Here is a 14,193-nt window from a genome sequence, read left to right on the forward strand (position 1 = left end):
GCTGTTGGAAGGAAGCTGTGGTCCTGCCGCTCCCGAAGAAACCGCATCTTGGGTTAGAGCGTCTAGACAACCTACGCCCTATCTCCCTTTTGCCATACTTCGCTAAGGTTGCTGAAAAAGTGGTGAATGTACAACTAACGGCCCACATTGAGGAACATGATCATCTCCACCCAACCCAGTCTGGCTTTCGAGCCAGATATTCGACCGAATCGGCTCTGGTTTTTGCGACTGAGTTCATCTGACAATTCGTGGACGCTGGTCAAACGGCGGCCTTAATACTACTAGACCTAAGTGCCGCCTTTGACACTGTAGCCCACCATACCCTGGTGAAATGCTTGCAGAAAGGTGGGGTGTCTGGCAATGCCCTGGGCTGGTTAACATCCTTCTTGTCGGGGCGGTGCTTCCAGGTGAGATATGGTGAACACTACTCCCGGGTCATCAAGCTGAGTCAAGGAGTGCCGCAGGGATCGACCCTGAGCCCTACCCTGTTTAATATCTACGTTGCTCCCGTAGCAGAGATTGCGGAGGGGTTTGGGATCAGGGTCGTATCCTATGCCAACGACGCACAGCTGGTGGTCTCCCTAACCCAGGCGCCGGAGTCGGCCGCCGCCAGCTTCAGGGCATGCATGCAAGAATTGGCTGCATGGATGGCTGATAACTGCCTAAGGCTGAATGGCGACAAGACGGAGGTGCTGGTGGTGGGGCTAGCCCCGACGGTGTTGTCGTCGGCATGGTGACCCCAGGACCTGGGGGAGACGCCCACGCCATGCGCACAGGCAAAAAACCTGGGAGTCTGGCTAGATCCTAGCCTTTCTTTCGACTACCAAACTAGGTGGGTGGCAGGTACGTGCTTCGGAATCCTGAAGGTCCTGAGAAACACCTTAGACCTACTACCCATGGCGGCTAGAAAGACGCTGGTCCATGCACTGGTGACCTCACGCCTAGACTATGGCAACATTCTGTATCTAGGCGCACCAGCTAGATGCTTGCTGCGCCTGCAGGGAGTGCAGAATGAAGCCGCCCGCCTCATTTTGAGGCGCCGAAGAAGGTCATCTGCCAGGGCAGCTCGAGCGGCGCTTCACTGGCTCCCGATCAAAGAAAGAATCGCCTTTAAAGCACTCTGCGTCTGCCACCGGTTTCTGCAGGGAAAGGCCCCTGTGTACCTAGCAGAAATTGTGTCCCCGCACATTCCTTCGCGTCAGCTGAGGTCGGGTGAAGTTGGGTTGGTACGTGTCCCGGCTATTAAAAAAGCCAGGATGGGTGGCCGGTCCTTTCGACTACTGGCGGCAAAACAATGGAATGCCCTCCCGATGGAGCTCCGGATGGAGACCCAAGAGAGATGTTTTAGGAAAAAAATAAAAACACTTCTATTTCCTCAAGGATAAGTCAGGTTGGCTTAGGCTCTGTTTTCTGCCTGACTTTACCGTAGCACGGGGACACACTGGCATTAGTGTAACCATGGCGCTTTACAAATGGACTTATTATTATTATTATTTTATTATTGTCCTCTTCACTCATTTGATCAACTTTCAGCCCATGAAATACAAATTTGAGCTGCTGTCATGGTACACATTTTCTTAATCTCGGTCATGTAACAACTTTTGTGCCTCAATTATTCAATTGCGCCGCTCTCTAAGGAAGTGTTCCGCTTCCGAAGAATATTTTGTTTCTCCACACAATCTTTGGCAGGCACACAGGACCCGTGAAGAACGAACAGTTTTCCACCTTTCCTTTCTCACTCAGGTTAAACCCACATTTATTTTCTAAAATGACTCTCGGGCCTTTTCTGCTGAGCAGAAAACCATATTTCTATGGAAAACAAACACATTCATTATTAATCACTTATAATGTTCTAACATAGCATATCCACCCTGCGTGTTGCATTTGCCCATGCACATCCCAGGTTAAGGTTATTTCCATATATAGGCTCCAAGAGCACTCCCACTTGACCTGTATCTCTTCAACAATCGTTAGAAAAGCTCACTATGCTGCCCTTTGCTATGTCAATACATTGAATACAGGGATGTTTTATTCATATACATACTTTATTAAATTAAATTCATTTTTTCAAAGGGTAAAAACATTTTCTAAATACTTGCGCAGTTTTCACTTTCCCTTATGTTAGCCCTTTCCCGCATTTGATTTGCACATCACACAAATAATGATTTCACACTTTAGGAGTTCAATCTAATCAGGTTTTATTTAGCAAAAATCTGCTCTATCAGGTGCAAGCTGTTCTTCCTGCCGCTTTTTGTAGTGGTTTGGTACAATCTGGGCAAATAACGTAATTTCCTTGTGCCTAAAAAAATGAGATTCCCGATGTTGGTGTAACAAATTCTCTTGGAACATGTAGATGTGCAGCAAGTAACTTCTTTATTAAATACACCAACACAGACTCCGCATTGTGAGGCGCGCAGGATACAGAGCTGCTCTGTGAGTCACCAGCTGTCAACTGTCAAGATTCCAAATAGACAGCTGGTGGCAGGCATGCAGCGGTAAGGTGTCTGAGCAGGGACACAAGAGTGCAAATCACAACACATCTTCCCCCTTGAGGAAGAAGAGCTGAAGGGTTAGAGAGAGAGAGAGAGAGAGAGAGAGAAACTACAGAGAGAAAAAGAGAAATACAATAATGTAAAACAACGCACAAGCATTGAACTACGGAGTATACAGATAAACTACTTACAAACATAATCTGAGATTTCACAGGTGGTATCAACCTTCTCCCTGCCCTACTTGTGCCCATGGTGGAGGAAGCGTCCTGCATGGGAGTAAAAGGCAATCTTTTACCAACTCTACACTTGTTGGTTGGGTAAGGTCTTTCGTGCATGAAGTGGAGTTGGACTGCAACTGTGAGGTGTGTACCGTGGTACTAGAGGGGTGAGGCTTTCTCATCAGACAACTCGGTAAACGTTCTGCTGTGGGTAGAAGTGCTGGGATGGGTACAGGTATCGTCACAGCGGGAGAGGTTGTTGGGAGATGGGGCAGCTTGGTCACCTGGGGTTTGTTTGCACAATGAGAGGGCAGAGAAATGCCACACCATACCATCGCTAAGTAGAGCAGCTTTGCAAATCACTTTGCGTACGGATAGGGGTTGTGAGAACTTGTTCTTGCCCATGTGTCCACTCCTCTTGACCTTGACTGTATCTCCAATACCAAGCTTAACAGGTTTGCACCCATGCTTCGGGGCATACCTGTCCTTGCAGCTGGTTTGTGCCTCCACCAATCTACTCCTCACGCGATCTGCTGACCAGTGTACTCTTTTGACAGCTTTAACCCACCTCACATTGTCCTTAGACAAAGGAGTTCTGCCTCGCATGAGCTCAAAAGGGCTGACCACCCTTTCTACAGCTATGCTGATGCCGGGCTACCAGTAGCAATTTTGTACTCCGTTTTTTATCTTACTGATGCCCAAATGCCATTCATGGCATAATTCTAGTATCTTCGTCCTAAGGTTGCTTGGAGGGACAACTCTACGTCCACGCAACAGTAAACCATTTTCATGTGACAATTCATTTTTCACTTCCCAAAAATGACGCAATGAGTCTGGCAATTTGCTCTTACATGTCCATCCCTTATTCATCATATTAATCACTTGGCATAAAATGGAATAATTCACTTGTTCTGAAAGCCATTCATCTAATGAAATTCCATGGAATTACTCATGAATACTAGCGATGCATGGCTCTTTGACATCAACAAGATTTTCATGGTCTGACACATCAACAGGCTTGCGGCTCAACAAGTCCACCACAACATTTTTGCTCCGGGAACATACTGCATTATGTAATTGTAATCAAACACAGACTCCGCATTGTGAGGCGCGCAGGACACAGAGCTGCTCTGTGAGTCACCAGCTGTCAATTCTGTGGCAGGACGGAGGCTCCGATTATGCTTTCTCATTTCTTTACTGTCCACAAACAGCAGCCAATAAAAACACAGTAAAGAAACACAAAAACTACATATCCCATGAGCACCTGAACGACCATAGAGATGATACAGTATAAAAGGTGCCATAGAGGATAACACTTCCTCTTTCTTTGCTGCTCCGCAGCCAGTTAAGTGCACCTTTTTTCTTCTGCCTTTGATATTGTCCTTGCATTATTACTAATTACTGGTGCGCTATTGCTATTGTGGTTTGCGCGTTTCATGTTTGATACTTGGCTTTGTTGCTGGTTTACATTTCGCCGCACGTTTCATGTTGCTACTTGCCTTTGTTGCTTGTTTATTTATCGCCGCTCGCTCTTCGGCGTCGTTGCGGGGGCGTGTATTCAACCCCCCGGTGGCAGGCTCGTGCTCACCGCGTCTGCTTTGTATTTTGTGGAGCGGGAGACGGGGACAGTGAGTCGCGCGTCCAGTCGCGCGTCTCTCTCTATTCGATCGGCATGCTTGTCACCGCGCATGCGCTGTGTCATTGTTTACTTTCTGCCGGCGGCCGACTTTGACAGCGCATTGCAAGCGTTTCTCCTGAGGAGATTCTTGAATTAGGCTTCTTCAGCCTACGCCCACTTGCCAGGTCGTCTAGCCCCAAACGCCCCGTTCAGAATTAGGACAGGGGTTCTAAAATTTTGCATAGGCTTTGCCTAGAGTGTTTTAAGCAAGCCCTCCCTCCACACTTAAATTCTGACAGGCTTGTTCCTGCTTTGCTTGGCTTGCTTTGGGGTGTACACTCCCCCTGCATTGCCCTTTGGGTTGTCAGTATTTTACTTCTCCTCTGGTGGGCATATTACCCTTTTCAAAGGGAACATGGGAGACTATTATGAGGATGAAGAATACTATTATGAAGAAGGGGAGCCCGCAGGCTCCGTGGATGCCGTATATGTGGGTCAGGCACTATTTCATGCTATAGCCCCTCTGAAAAGGCATTTGTCTGAATATGCCGCTGAGCAGGGATGGTTGCCTCATTCTGGTCGTTCCAAAAAGTCTCCCAAGAACACATACATGGCGGATTTTGCAAAGTTAGCTGAGACTCTTTCCACTTCGCGTAGTTCTAAGAAATCTACTACGCCAGTGCTGGCGCCGCAGGATTCTCCCACGACTAATGATTCCTCCTCCACTGATTCCTCTTCTGACCCGTGTTACCACCGCCCAAAAAGAAGGCTCGTAAGGAGCACTACGTGGATGCCCCTTCCAATCCCCAGGTGCTGACCTTTGACCCTACAGACATTGTATATCCAAATTCTACTGCCTGGCTTCCCTCCCCGGAGGTGGCTGAATATGTGCAGATGCATATTCGTCGCCCTTTTGACAACGATGTTCGTGCTCGCTTAAGGTCAGAGTGTCCCCGTCCAGATCTTGCAGACAAGCTGGCGGATACGCCTGATGTTGACCCGACTATGGTTACCTACATGAGAAAGTATTCCAAAGATCCAAAGAAGGGTCTGGACAGATCCTGGAGGTCCTGTCAGGACAAAATGTTGGACCTTCTGGGCCCCCTGACTAAGATTTTGGACCTGGCATATCGCGCTAAGGGTTCTGACGCTCTAATCGATCCTGAAGAACTGGTGGGATGGTCTCAGAGGGCCATCTGTATTCTGGGCAATGCCAATTGCGCCCTATCGTGTGAGCGCCGTCGCTCCATTCTCATGAAGTTGGATCCTAAATTGACTGATCTCGCTCCTTCAGAATCAGAATCAGGTTCCCTGGCTCAAGGTTTACTTTTTGGCCATCCTTTTCTCAAGGAACTTACTAACTTTGTGGCGACGTTCAGTGGCCTAGATAGAGCGCAGTCCAATCTGCGTCAGGCTTTCCGCCCGGTTTTCGGACGGACCGGACGAAGGGGACGTTCGTCCGGCCGGGGTGTCAATCAACCTAACCAACGTGGTGGTCAGTCCCAAATAGGCGGCGGACAAGCCAGCTACGGTTCTGGCAAATCCAACTTCTACCCTTACCGCAAAGGGAGAGGCCAGTATACCAAGGGCGGTTACGGAGGTGCCCAGGGTGGACGTCACAATTCCTCAAACTCAGGTGAGCTTGATTCTAGCTTCCGAGGTTGTTTTGGGGGGCAGGTTGAAATTTTTTCTCCGCAATTGGCAACTAATCTTAAGCGATGCTTGGGTGTTGGAGACGGTACAAGATTACAAACTCGAGTTTTACGATCACCCTCTCCAACACCGACTTCCACTACCCCATGTTTTTTCCCAACAAGATCAGGCATTCATCTCCGAGGAAATCGATTCTCTTCTAGCGAAAGGGGCCATCATTCCTTCTTCCCGTCATCCCGACGGCTTCGTCAGCAACGTTTTTCTGGTGGAGAAAAAGGGCGGAGGTTCCCGTCTGGTCCTCAATCTGAAGGACTTCAACGGCGGAGTGGTGTATAGTCACTTCAAGATGGAGGATATCCATCTTCTCAGAGATCTACTTCAGGAGGGGGACTGGATGGTCCGTCTCGACCTGAAGGACGCTTACTTGTCTGTTCCGATCTATGCTCCTCATCGCCGCTTCCTCCAGTTTCAGTGGCTGGGGAAGTGGTTCGAGTACACTGTCCTTCCGTTCGGTCTCTCCTCAGCTCCGCGGTGCTTCACGAAGCTGCTGCGTCCGGTGGTGGAATCTTTGCAAGCCCGTGGGGTCCGCTTGATTGTCTACCTCGATGACATTCTTTTGATGGCTCAATTCCCTCTCCTTTTGCAACTTCATTTACAGTGGTCCGTCGAACTCTTACAGTCTCTAGGTTTTCTTGTGAATCCACTGAAGTCGGACTTTCAGCCATCGCAGACGATGGACTTTCTCGGTTTCCGCATCGATTCGGTGGCCTGTCAGCTCCTTCTACCCGGTCAGAAGATCAGAGCGATCAAACGGGAGTTGCGCATGGTGCTATCCAAACAAATGGTCTTGTTGCGGTCAGTCGCTCGGATTGTAGGTCTGTTGTCCTCTTCAATCCAAGCCATTTTTCCGGGTCCCTTGCACTATCGAGCTCTTCAGCGCCTCAAGATCAGGCATCTTCAGAAGGGCCTTCGTTACTCCGACCTCATTCCTCTTTAGGAGGATGCTTGGGTGTTGGAGACGGTACAAGATTACAAACTCGAGTTTTACGATCACCCTCTCCAACACCGACTTCCACTACCCCATGTTTTTTCCCAACAAGATCAGGCATTCATCTCCGAGGAAATCGATTCTCTTCTAGCGAAAGGGGCCATCATTCCTTCTTCCCTTCATCCCGACGGCTTCGTCAGCAACGTTTTTCTGGTGGAGAAAAAGGGCGGAGGTTCCCGTCTGGTCCTCAATCTGAAGGACTTCAACGGCGGAGTGGTGTATAGTCACTTCAAGATGGAGGATATCCATCTTCTCAGAGATCTACTTCAGGAGGGGGACTGGATGGTCCGTCTCGACCTGAAGGACGCTTACTTGTCTGTTCCGATCTATGCTCCTCATCGCCGCTTCCTCCAGTTTCAGTGGCTGGGGAAGTGGTTCGAGTACACTGTCCTTCCGTTCGGTCTCTCCTCAGCTCCGTGGTGCTTCACGAAGCTGCTGCGTCCGGTGGTGGAATCTTTGCGAGCCCGTGGGGTCCGCTTGATTGTCTACCTCGATGACATTCTTTTGATGGCTCAATTCCCTCTCCTTTTGCAACTTCATTTACAGTGGTCCGTCGAACTCTTACAGTCTCTAGGTTTTCTTGTGAATCCACTGAAGTCGGACTTTCAGCCATCGCAGACGATGGACTTTCTCGGTTTCCGCATCGATTCGGTGGCCTGTCAGCTCCTTCTACCCGGTCAGAAGATCAGAGCGATCAAACGGGAGTTGCGCATGGTGCTATCCAAACAAATGGTCTTGTTGCGGTCAGTCGCTCGGATTGTAGGTCTGTTGTCCTCTTCAATCCAAGCCATTTTTCCGGGTCCCTTGCACTATCGAGCTCTTCAGCGCCTCAAGATCAGGCATCTTCAGAAGGGCCTTCGTTACTCCGACCTCATTCCTCTTTAGGAGGATGCTCGCTGGGAGATGTTGTGGTGGCTGGACCACCTGGAGTCTTGGAACGGTCAGGCGCTGTTCGGGAAGACTCCAGATGTGGTGATCGAGTCGGATGCAAGTCTTTGGGGTTGGGGAGCCCGGTGCGGGTCCCTAGCGACGGGGGGCCGTTGGTCCCAGGAGGAGTTATCCCTTCACATCAATTGCTTGGAGCTCCTTGCGGGCTCTTTCGCAATTCGTTGTCTTACCCCTCAGGCGTCGAACTGTTGCATTCTCCTCCGCATGGACAATATCTCAGCGGTGAGGTATGTCAACAAGCTCGGGGGCACCAAGTCCAAACTCCTGGCGGAGATTGCAAAGGACTTTTGGCATCTTTGTCTGCAACGTCAGATCACAGTTATTGCGGAATACCTCCCTGATCGAGACAATTGCATAGCGGATTGGAACTCTCGCCAACTGCGGGATTACAGCGATTGGCGTCTTCACCCTCGGGTGTTTCGGACTTTGTCACGGATTTGGGGACGGTGTCACATGGACCTCTTTGCCTCTCGCCTGAACAAACAGCTTCCCCTGTTTTACAGTTGGCGTCCGGATCCGGAGGCTCTGGCCATGGATGCGTTCCTCCAGTCTTGCCCTCCTCTCCTGTGCTATGCATTTCCTTCCTTCGTGATGATTCCCAGAGTTCTGGTCCGCTCGAGGCTCTTTCTTTCGGAGCTCATTCTCATCACTCCTCTTTGGAGAGCTCAGGCGTGGTTTCCGATTCTTCTGGAGATGAGCTGCTCCCCGCCGCTCCTTCTCCCCAGCATGTGGAACCTGTTGCTGGACCCTCTGCTGGAACCTCACCCCCTCATTCTTTCGGGTCATCTCCGTCTTGTGGCGTGGCGGATTTCGAGGGACACTGGCAAATCCCGGGTCTTTCTTCAGACGCTGCCCGATTTATCGGTGAAGCTTGGGCCCCCAACACACACAAACGTTATGCGTCAGCTTGGAAACGATGGTGTGATTGGTGTACACAACGGTCAGTGGATCCCTCTTCTGCAGATGTCTCTTTAGTTCTGAATTTTCTAGCATTTATTGCTTCTTCTGGTTTGGCATACAGAACGATAAATAACTTTCGTTCAGCGATTTCAGCTGGCCATGTTCCTGTTGATAATAAACCTATTGGGGCACATCCTTTGGTTTCCAAATTACTCAGAGGCATTTGGATGGTAAAACCTCCTTATCCTAAGTATGTCGCTTTGTGGGATGTCTCAGTGGTTTTGCGTTTCTTGAATTCATGGCCTTCTAATGCTTTGCTCTCTCGCAAGCAATTGTCTGCCAAGTTGACTATGTTGCTCTGCCTGTTGTCCTGCAAACGCGTCTCCGATGTTCGAGCTTTGGATCTTGCTGGGCACACGTTCTCTCCGGAGGGTGTTTCCTTTGCCTTATCTCGCCGTACTAAATGTAACACGTCTTCTGTAACCTATCCTTCCTTTCCACACAATCCAAAGCTTTGTGTGTTTCAATGCATCAAGGATTACGAGGTGAGTACTGCACCTTTTCGACATGATTTACAGGGTCAACTGCTTATAGCTTTACAGAAGCCTTTTAATCCTGTCACTCCTGCTACATTGGCGCGTTGGGTGCGCTGGCTCATGTTGGAGGCGGGCATTGACGTCTCCGTCTTTGGGGCTCATTCTGCTCGGGGAGCCATGGCTTCTAAGGCTTTTTCCTTGGGGGTAGGCCTCCAGGATATCATGAAGGCCGCTGATTGGTCTTCGGAATCAGTATTTAAAACGTTTTATTTCAAACCTATTGTGGATGTTGCTTCTGTTGTGGTGGCTAGCTTTGAACAAGCATAATCTGAGCCTCCGTCCTGCGATAGAATTAAAAATTTGCTAACATTCGTGCCAAGAATTTTCAATTCTATTAAGGACAGGAGGCGAGGATTATCCCACCCTTGTTATATATTTGCTGTTTCTATTGTACAGTACCATTTGCTTTATATGCAATTCTATTGAGATGTGTTCCTAATGTTTTTCTGCATTGTTTATTCCCACCCTAATTTTGGTTCTTAATGCCTTTGCGCCTTTATAGGTTTGGGATATTACGGCTCTGTTTTACCTTTCAGGTTCAGATCCTAAATGAGTTTCTGGATTCATGTTCCCGTTGCCTGAGGATGATGCTTCACACAGACGATCTTCGGCTTCAGTTCCTCGTTCGGATTCCTTTGGTCTACTCTTCGTGACCTGCTTCATGGCTCCTTGGTTCTGAGACTTTATCCTTTTGGTTGAACTGTTCTAGACAAAGAAAGAGGAAGTGTTATCCTCTATGGCACCTTTTATACTGTATCATCTCTATGGTCGTTCAGGTGCTCATGGGATATGTAGTTTTTGTGTTTCTTTACTGTGTTTTTATTGACTGCTGTTTGTTGACAGTAAAGAAACGAGAAAGCATAATCCTAGCCTCCTGTTCTTAATAGAATTGAAAATTCTTGGCACGAATGTTAGCAAATTTTTAACTGTCAACATTTCAAATAGACAGCTGGTGACAGGCATGCAGCGGTACGGTGTCTGAGCAGGGACACAAGAGTGCAAATCACAACAGTTGGGAGCCAAAAAAGGCTTCATTTATGCTGTCTCCCACCTAAAATTGTCTCTGCTTCCATAAATGTCTAATGAGGCTACATTTCCTTGATTATTATTTTTTGCAAATCTACTGCTTTCCACTTATGTATGCGTACATGCGCAATAGACCCGATTCAGGCAGGAGACTCCTGATTTTTGCACCAAATATGGCTTTATTTTGACTGTCTCCAGCCTGAAATTGCCTCCACTTCAATAGAAGCCAATAGGGGATATGTATTCTCCCAATTTCATTGCTTCAAATCTCTCACTTTCCTCTTCTAAAATGTTGGCATGTATGTGTATGCAAGAATAAGAAACAAAAATATTCAGAATCTCTTAATCGCCTCATGCCCAAAAATACAAAAACGATTGTGTCCTATGGTAATGTAACTGGTGTTCATGTAAAGCGCTACAATGTCGGGTCGAGTTCGTGCTATATAAAACTGCAAAAAAGCAAACAAAAAAAACAAGCAATAATTGTTCTGCAAAATGGCGCCGGGCGCTGCCACTTTTTGTTCGTGGAGTTCGCACTCTAGTTCTTTCTTCACGTGTAGCAAAAGCATCAGAGAAGGCTGCTCTCGCATATGCTCCATGGACTACATGGCGGCTATTTCCTGAGCGATGATTTAATCTTTTCCGGGGCGGATATCTGGAATTTTTAACCAATAGAAATCTTTACTGGGAGGCACGGAGTGCCGAATCGTGCTTGGCTGTCATTGTAATCAATTTGGCACTCGCGGGTAGTTTTTGAAATACTTTAGAGGGGCGGGAATTTTGAGACACTGTCGGGAAACGTGAGGTAAGTCCCTATTTTGGGACCTCTCTAATGACTAGCGGGTGTTAGAATATGTATTGTACTTAACTACCGTGATTATTATACGGTGTTGTGTGTTAGATTATTAAAGATGACATGCACCCAAGGTTAGTTTATTGCGAAACTCTGCCCTGTGACATTTCTCTCTAGTGTTGTATAGCGTTCTTTTTATTATTTCTTCCTCCTCTCATTCTCGTACGTGGTTCGACCTCTAATACTTAGTCTTCTAGAACTTGTTCCTCTGTCCCAAGACGCTCAATTCGTTTTGTTATTCCTTGCAATCCTAATCGATTATTTTGTTCTATGATTTACTTCCTCTTATCTTTAGTTATTTTGTTTAATTCTGATCTTTTATAGCGACTGAGCTGTAATAAATGTTCTTGTTTTCGTTCCTTTAACACTCCTCTTTTTATTGTGTTGATTTCTTTCGTCTTGTTTTTTCATTCCCTCCTTTTATCTTTTTGTGTCTCCTCCTATATTTTAATTTCCCTTTATCCCTTCTAAGTACATTGTTTGTTCTCAGCTTCTATATTCACCAGTGGTCCCTGCGCTCATCATTTACACTACAACTTCCCCTGTCCGTTACGTGCACGTCCAATTTAAAGCAGCTACACATGAGCCTGTGCAACCTTCTTCTCTTAAACAGTCCTGTCAAGTATCACGCATTGGGTGTGACACTCACGCATTTCAGTACGGTGGTCCGCATTACCGCACTGAAATGCATTGTCACGCATTTTGCCGACTCGCCTTCTTGTGCCTGTGCATGGCTCCTGCTGCTCCGAGAGATGTGCTTCAGCCAGTGCCAGCAGCTACTCTACTTCATAAATAGTTAATGGTTGCTCTCAGCTCGTGGCTGAGTGAGAGCGCCGCAGCGCTAGGCTGTTACAATGTAACAATCCTCGTGCTGGCTCCAGGTTGGCGCTGTAATTTCCTGCCGCGCCGCGGCTTAAGTTTGGCACACTGACAGTTAATTACGGGGGCGGGCCACCCTCTCAGCACCATGCTGTAACTGGCTCACAGCCCACTCACCAAGGGCGCCAAGGTAATTGACTGCTGGCTATAATATGGATGTAACGTTAACTTGCCGTCAGGTCACATCCGGAGGAAGTAGTGTAAGGTAAAGGGAGGCTGTCACGCACAGCAGGAAACTTGTAATGGGAGGCGGGAGTTAGGGGTAACGCTTCCAGTCACCCATTCAAATATCCGAAGTGCCAACAGCAATGAAGAGGTGAAGTGGCTTTGTGAGCCTCCCGCTCGTCACTCGAGACACTTATCAACCCCTGGAGAGGAGTGGTGCAGAATCTACCTGATCAGAGAGTAAGCTGAGTCCCACCAGAACAATTTAGTTCTCTGAAACCATCTTCTATTTCTGCAGTCAAGTACTTAAAAGCTCATAAATACTTCTATGAGGAATGGGAGGGCCAAGGGCGAAGAGCTGTTAAATGACACAGGTCCCGTACACTGAGGCAGAAGCTGCGGGCAGCGGCGGGGGACTCAGATCGAGTGGGAGTCCTGACCGCGGCATGCTGCACTGCTGTCACTTCTTGTGCAGCTGAGCGCCGCAAATAATACCTGCGTTGGCCACCTTGAACATGAGCTGTGCAGAAGTGTCGCAAATACTTCTGGGATTTCATATCCGAGCTTTTGTATACTGCTTATTGTGGATACAACTCAGTCTAAGGTTGTGCTAAAAGGAGTTCATTGAATGCTTTAGCCCATGATCGGTAGAGAGCAAAAGGAGCACAGCAGAAGAAAGCGACGTGGCTCCCTAAAGAGCTTGCAATCTATGAGGAACGGCGAGAAAATGACACGTGAAATGTAGCACTCGCAGAGTGACCAGCGGGGACTCAGTCAGTGACCCATGAGCCCGAGTGAAATGTCACCGGCACAGCGACAACAGTGCCAGGAGGACACACAGACAGTATCAGTCGCCGCCCGCTGCGCAAGAAGTGGCATTGGTGATAATCGCGGGCGGCGGCGTATACTAAACTACGGCCAAGTGGGGGGACGAGGAGTGTGTCAGCAGCCAGTGTCTGGGGGTCGCCCTAGAAGAAGACTGATGCAGTCCAGCAGAGTGCATCATGCTGCCGAGCAGTCAGTGCTGCAGCTGAGCTGTGCGGCCTCGGCGGGGGACCTGGAAACATCTCTGAACTCTTCTAGTTCAAGTAACTTTTTAATTATACTACTACATCAATGAGGTCGCATCTGAAAAATATATTAATTTGACACAATGGCATCTCATCTGCAGGGCTGCTCACTCTCATCATCCTTCCCAGTGAGCCTCCTGGTTTAAATCTGCAGTCAGTTGGATCATTGTGATTATTAAAGTAAATGCACGCGGGCCGCAGGACTTAATCTCTACCTGACTGTCTCAGATCTGATCATAGGGGCACCAGTACATTTAAAATCTTCACTGGTCACATAGTGCATGACAGTTACCACCAGGCAGTGTTTATAATACTACTACATCAATGAGTCATCTGAAAAATTAAATTAATTTCACACAATAGCATCTCCTCAGCAGGGCTGCTCACGCTCATCATCCTTCCCAGTGAGCCTCCTGGTTTAAATCTGCAGTCTGATCATTGTGCTTATTACAGTCAATGCAGGCGGGGCCAAAGGGCTTCTCTGTTTGAGTCTCATATCTGATCATAGGACACCAGTAAGTTTATAATCTTCATGGTACACAGTGCGTGACAGTAACCACCAGGCAGGGCTCTCTGCACAGTGGCGGGGGAGAGTGAGGCAAAACACAAACACAGGTCAGTCATGAAATAGCTCACTGAAAACACATCTGGTGAGATAGTCTTAGAAAACAAGTTTCCCTAGTAGCCCCTTTGAAATTTTTTCATGCGGCTCTAGAACGTTGAGAGT

General features: G+C 48.0%; 1 protein-coding gene across 3 annotated transcripts in view; it reads left to right on the forward strand.

The window, feature by feature from the left end:
- ZRANB3 (zinc finger RANBP2-type containing 3) overlaps positions 1 to 14,193 on the forward strand; it is a 929,924-nt gene that overhangs the window by 122,036 nt on the left and 793,695 nt on the right. Inside the window, exon 1 of one of the 3 annotated variants that reach the window (XM_078681807.1) lies at positions 11,112 to 11,304. The exons of the other annotated variants lie outside the window; for them this stretch is intronic. The gene's annotated coding sequence lies outside the window, so the exon portion shown is untranslated. Of the gene's footprint in view, positions 1 to 11,111; positions 11,305 to 14,193 lie in introns of those variants that run through there. 3 annotated transcript variants of the gene reach the window in all.

Source organism: Lissotriton helveticus, chromosome 3_1 (genome assembly GCF_964261635.1).
Source record: "Lissotriton helveticus chromosome 3_1, aLisHel1.1, whole genome shotgun sequence".
NCBI lineage: Eukaryota > Metazoa > Chordata > Amphibia > Caudata > Salamandridae > Lissotriton > Lissotriton helveticus.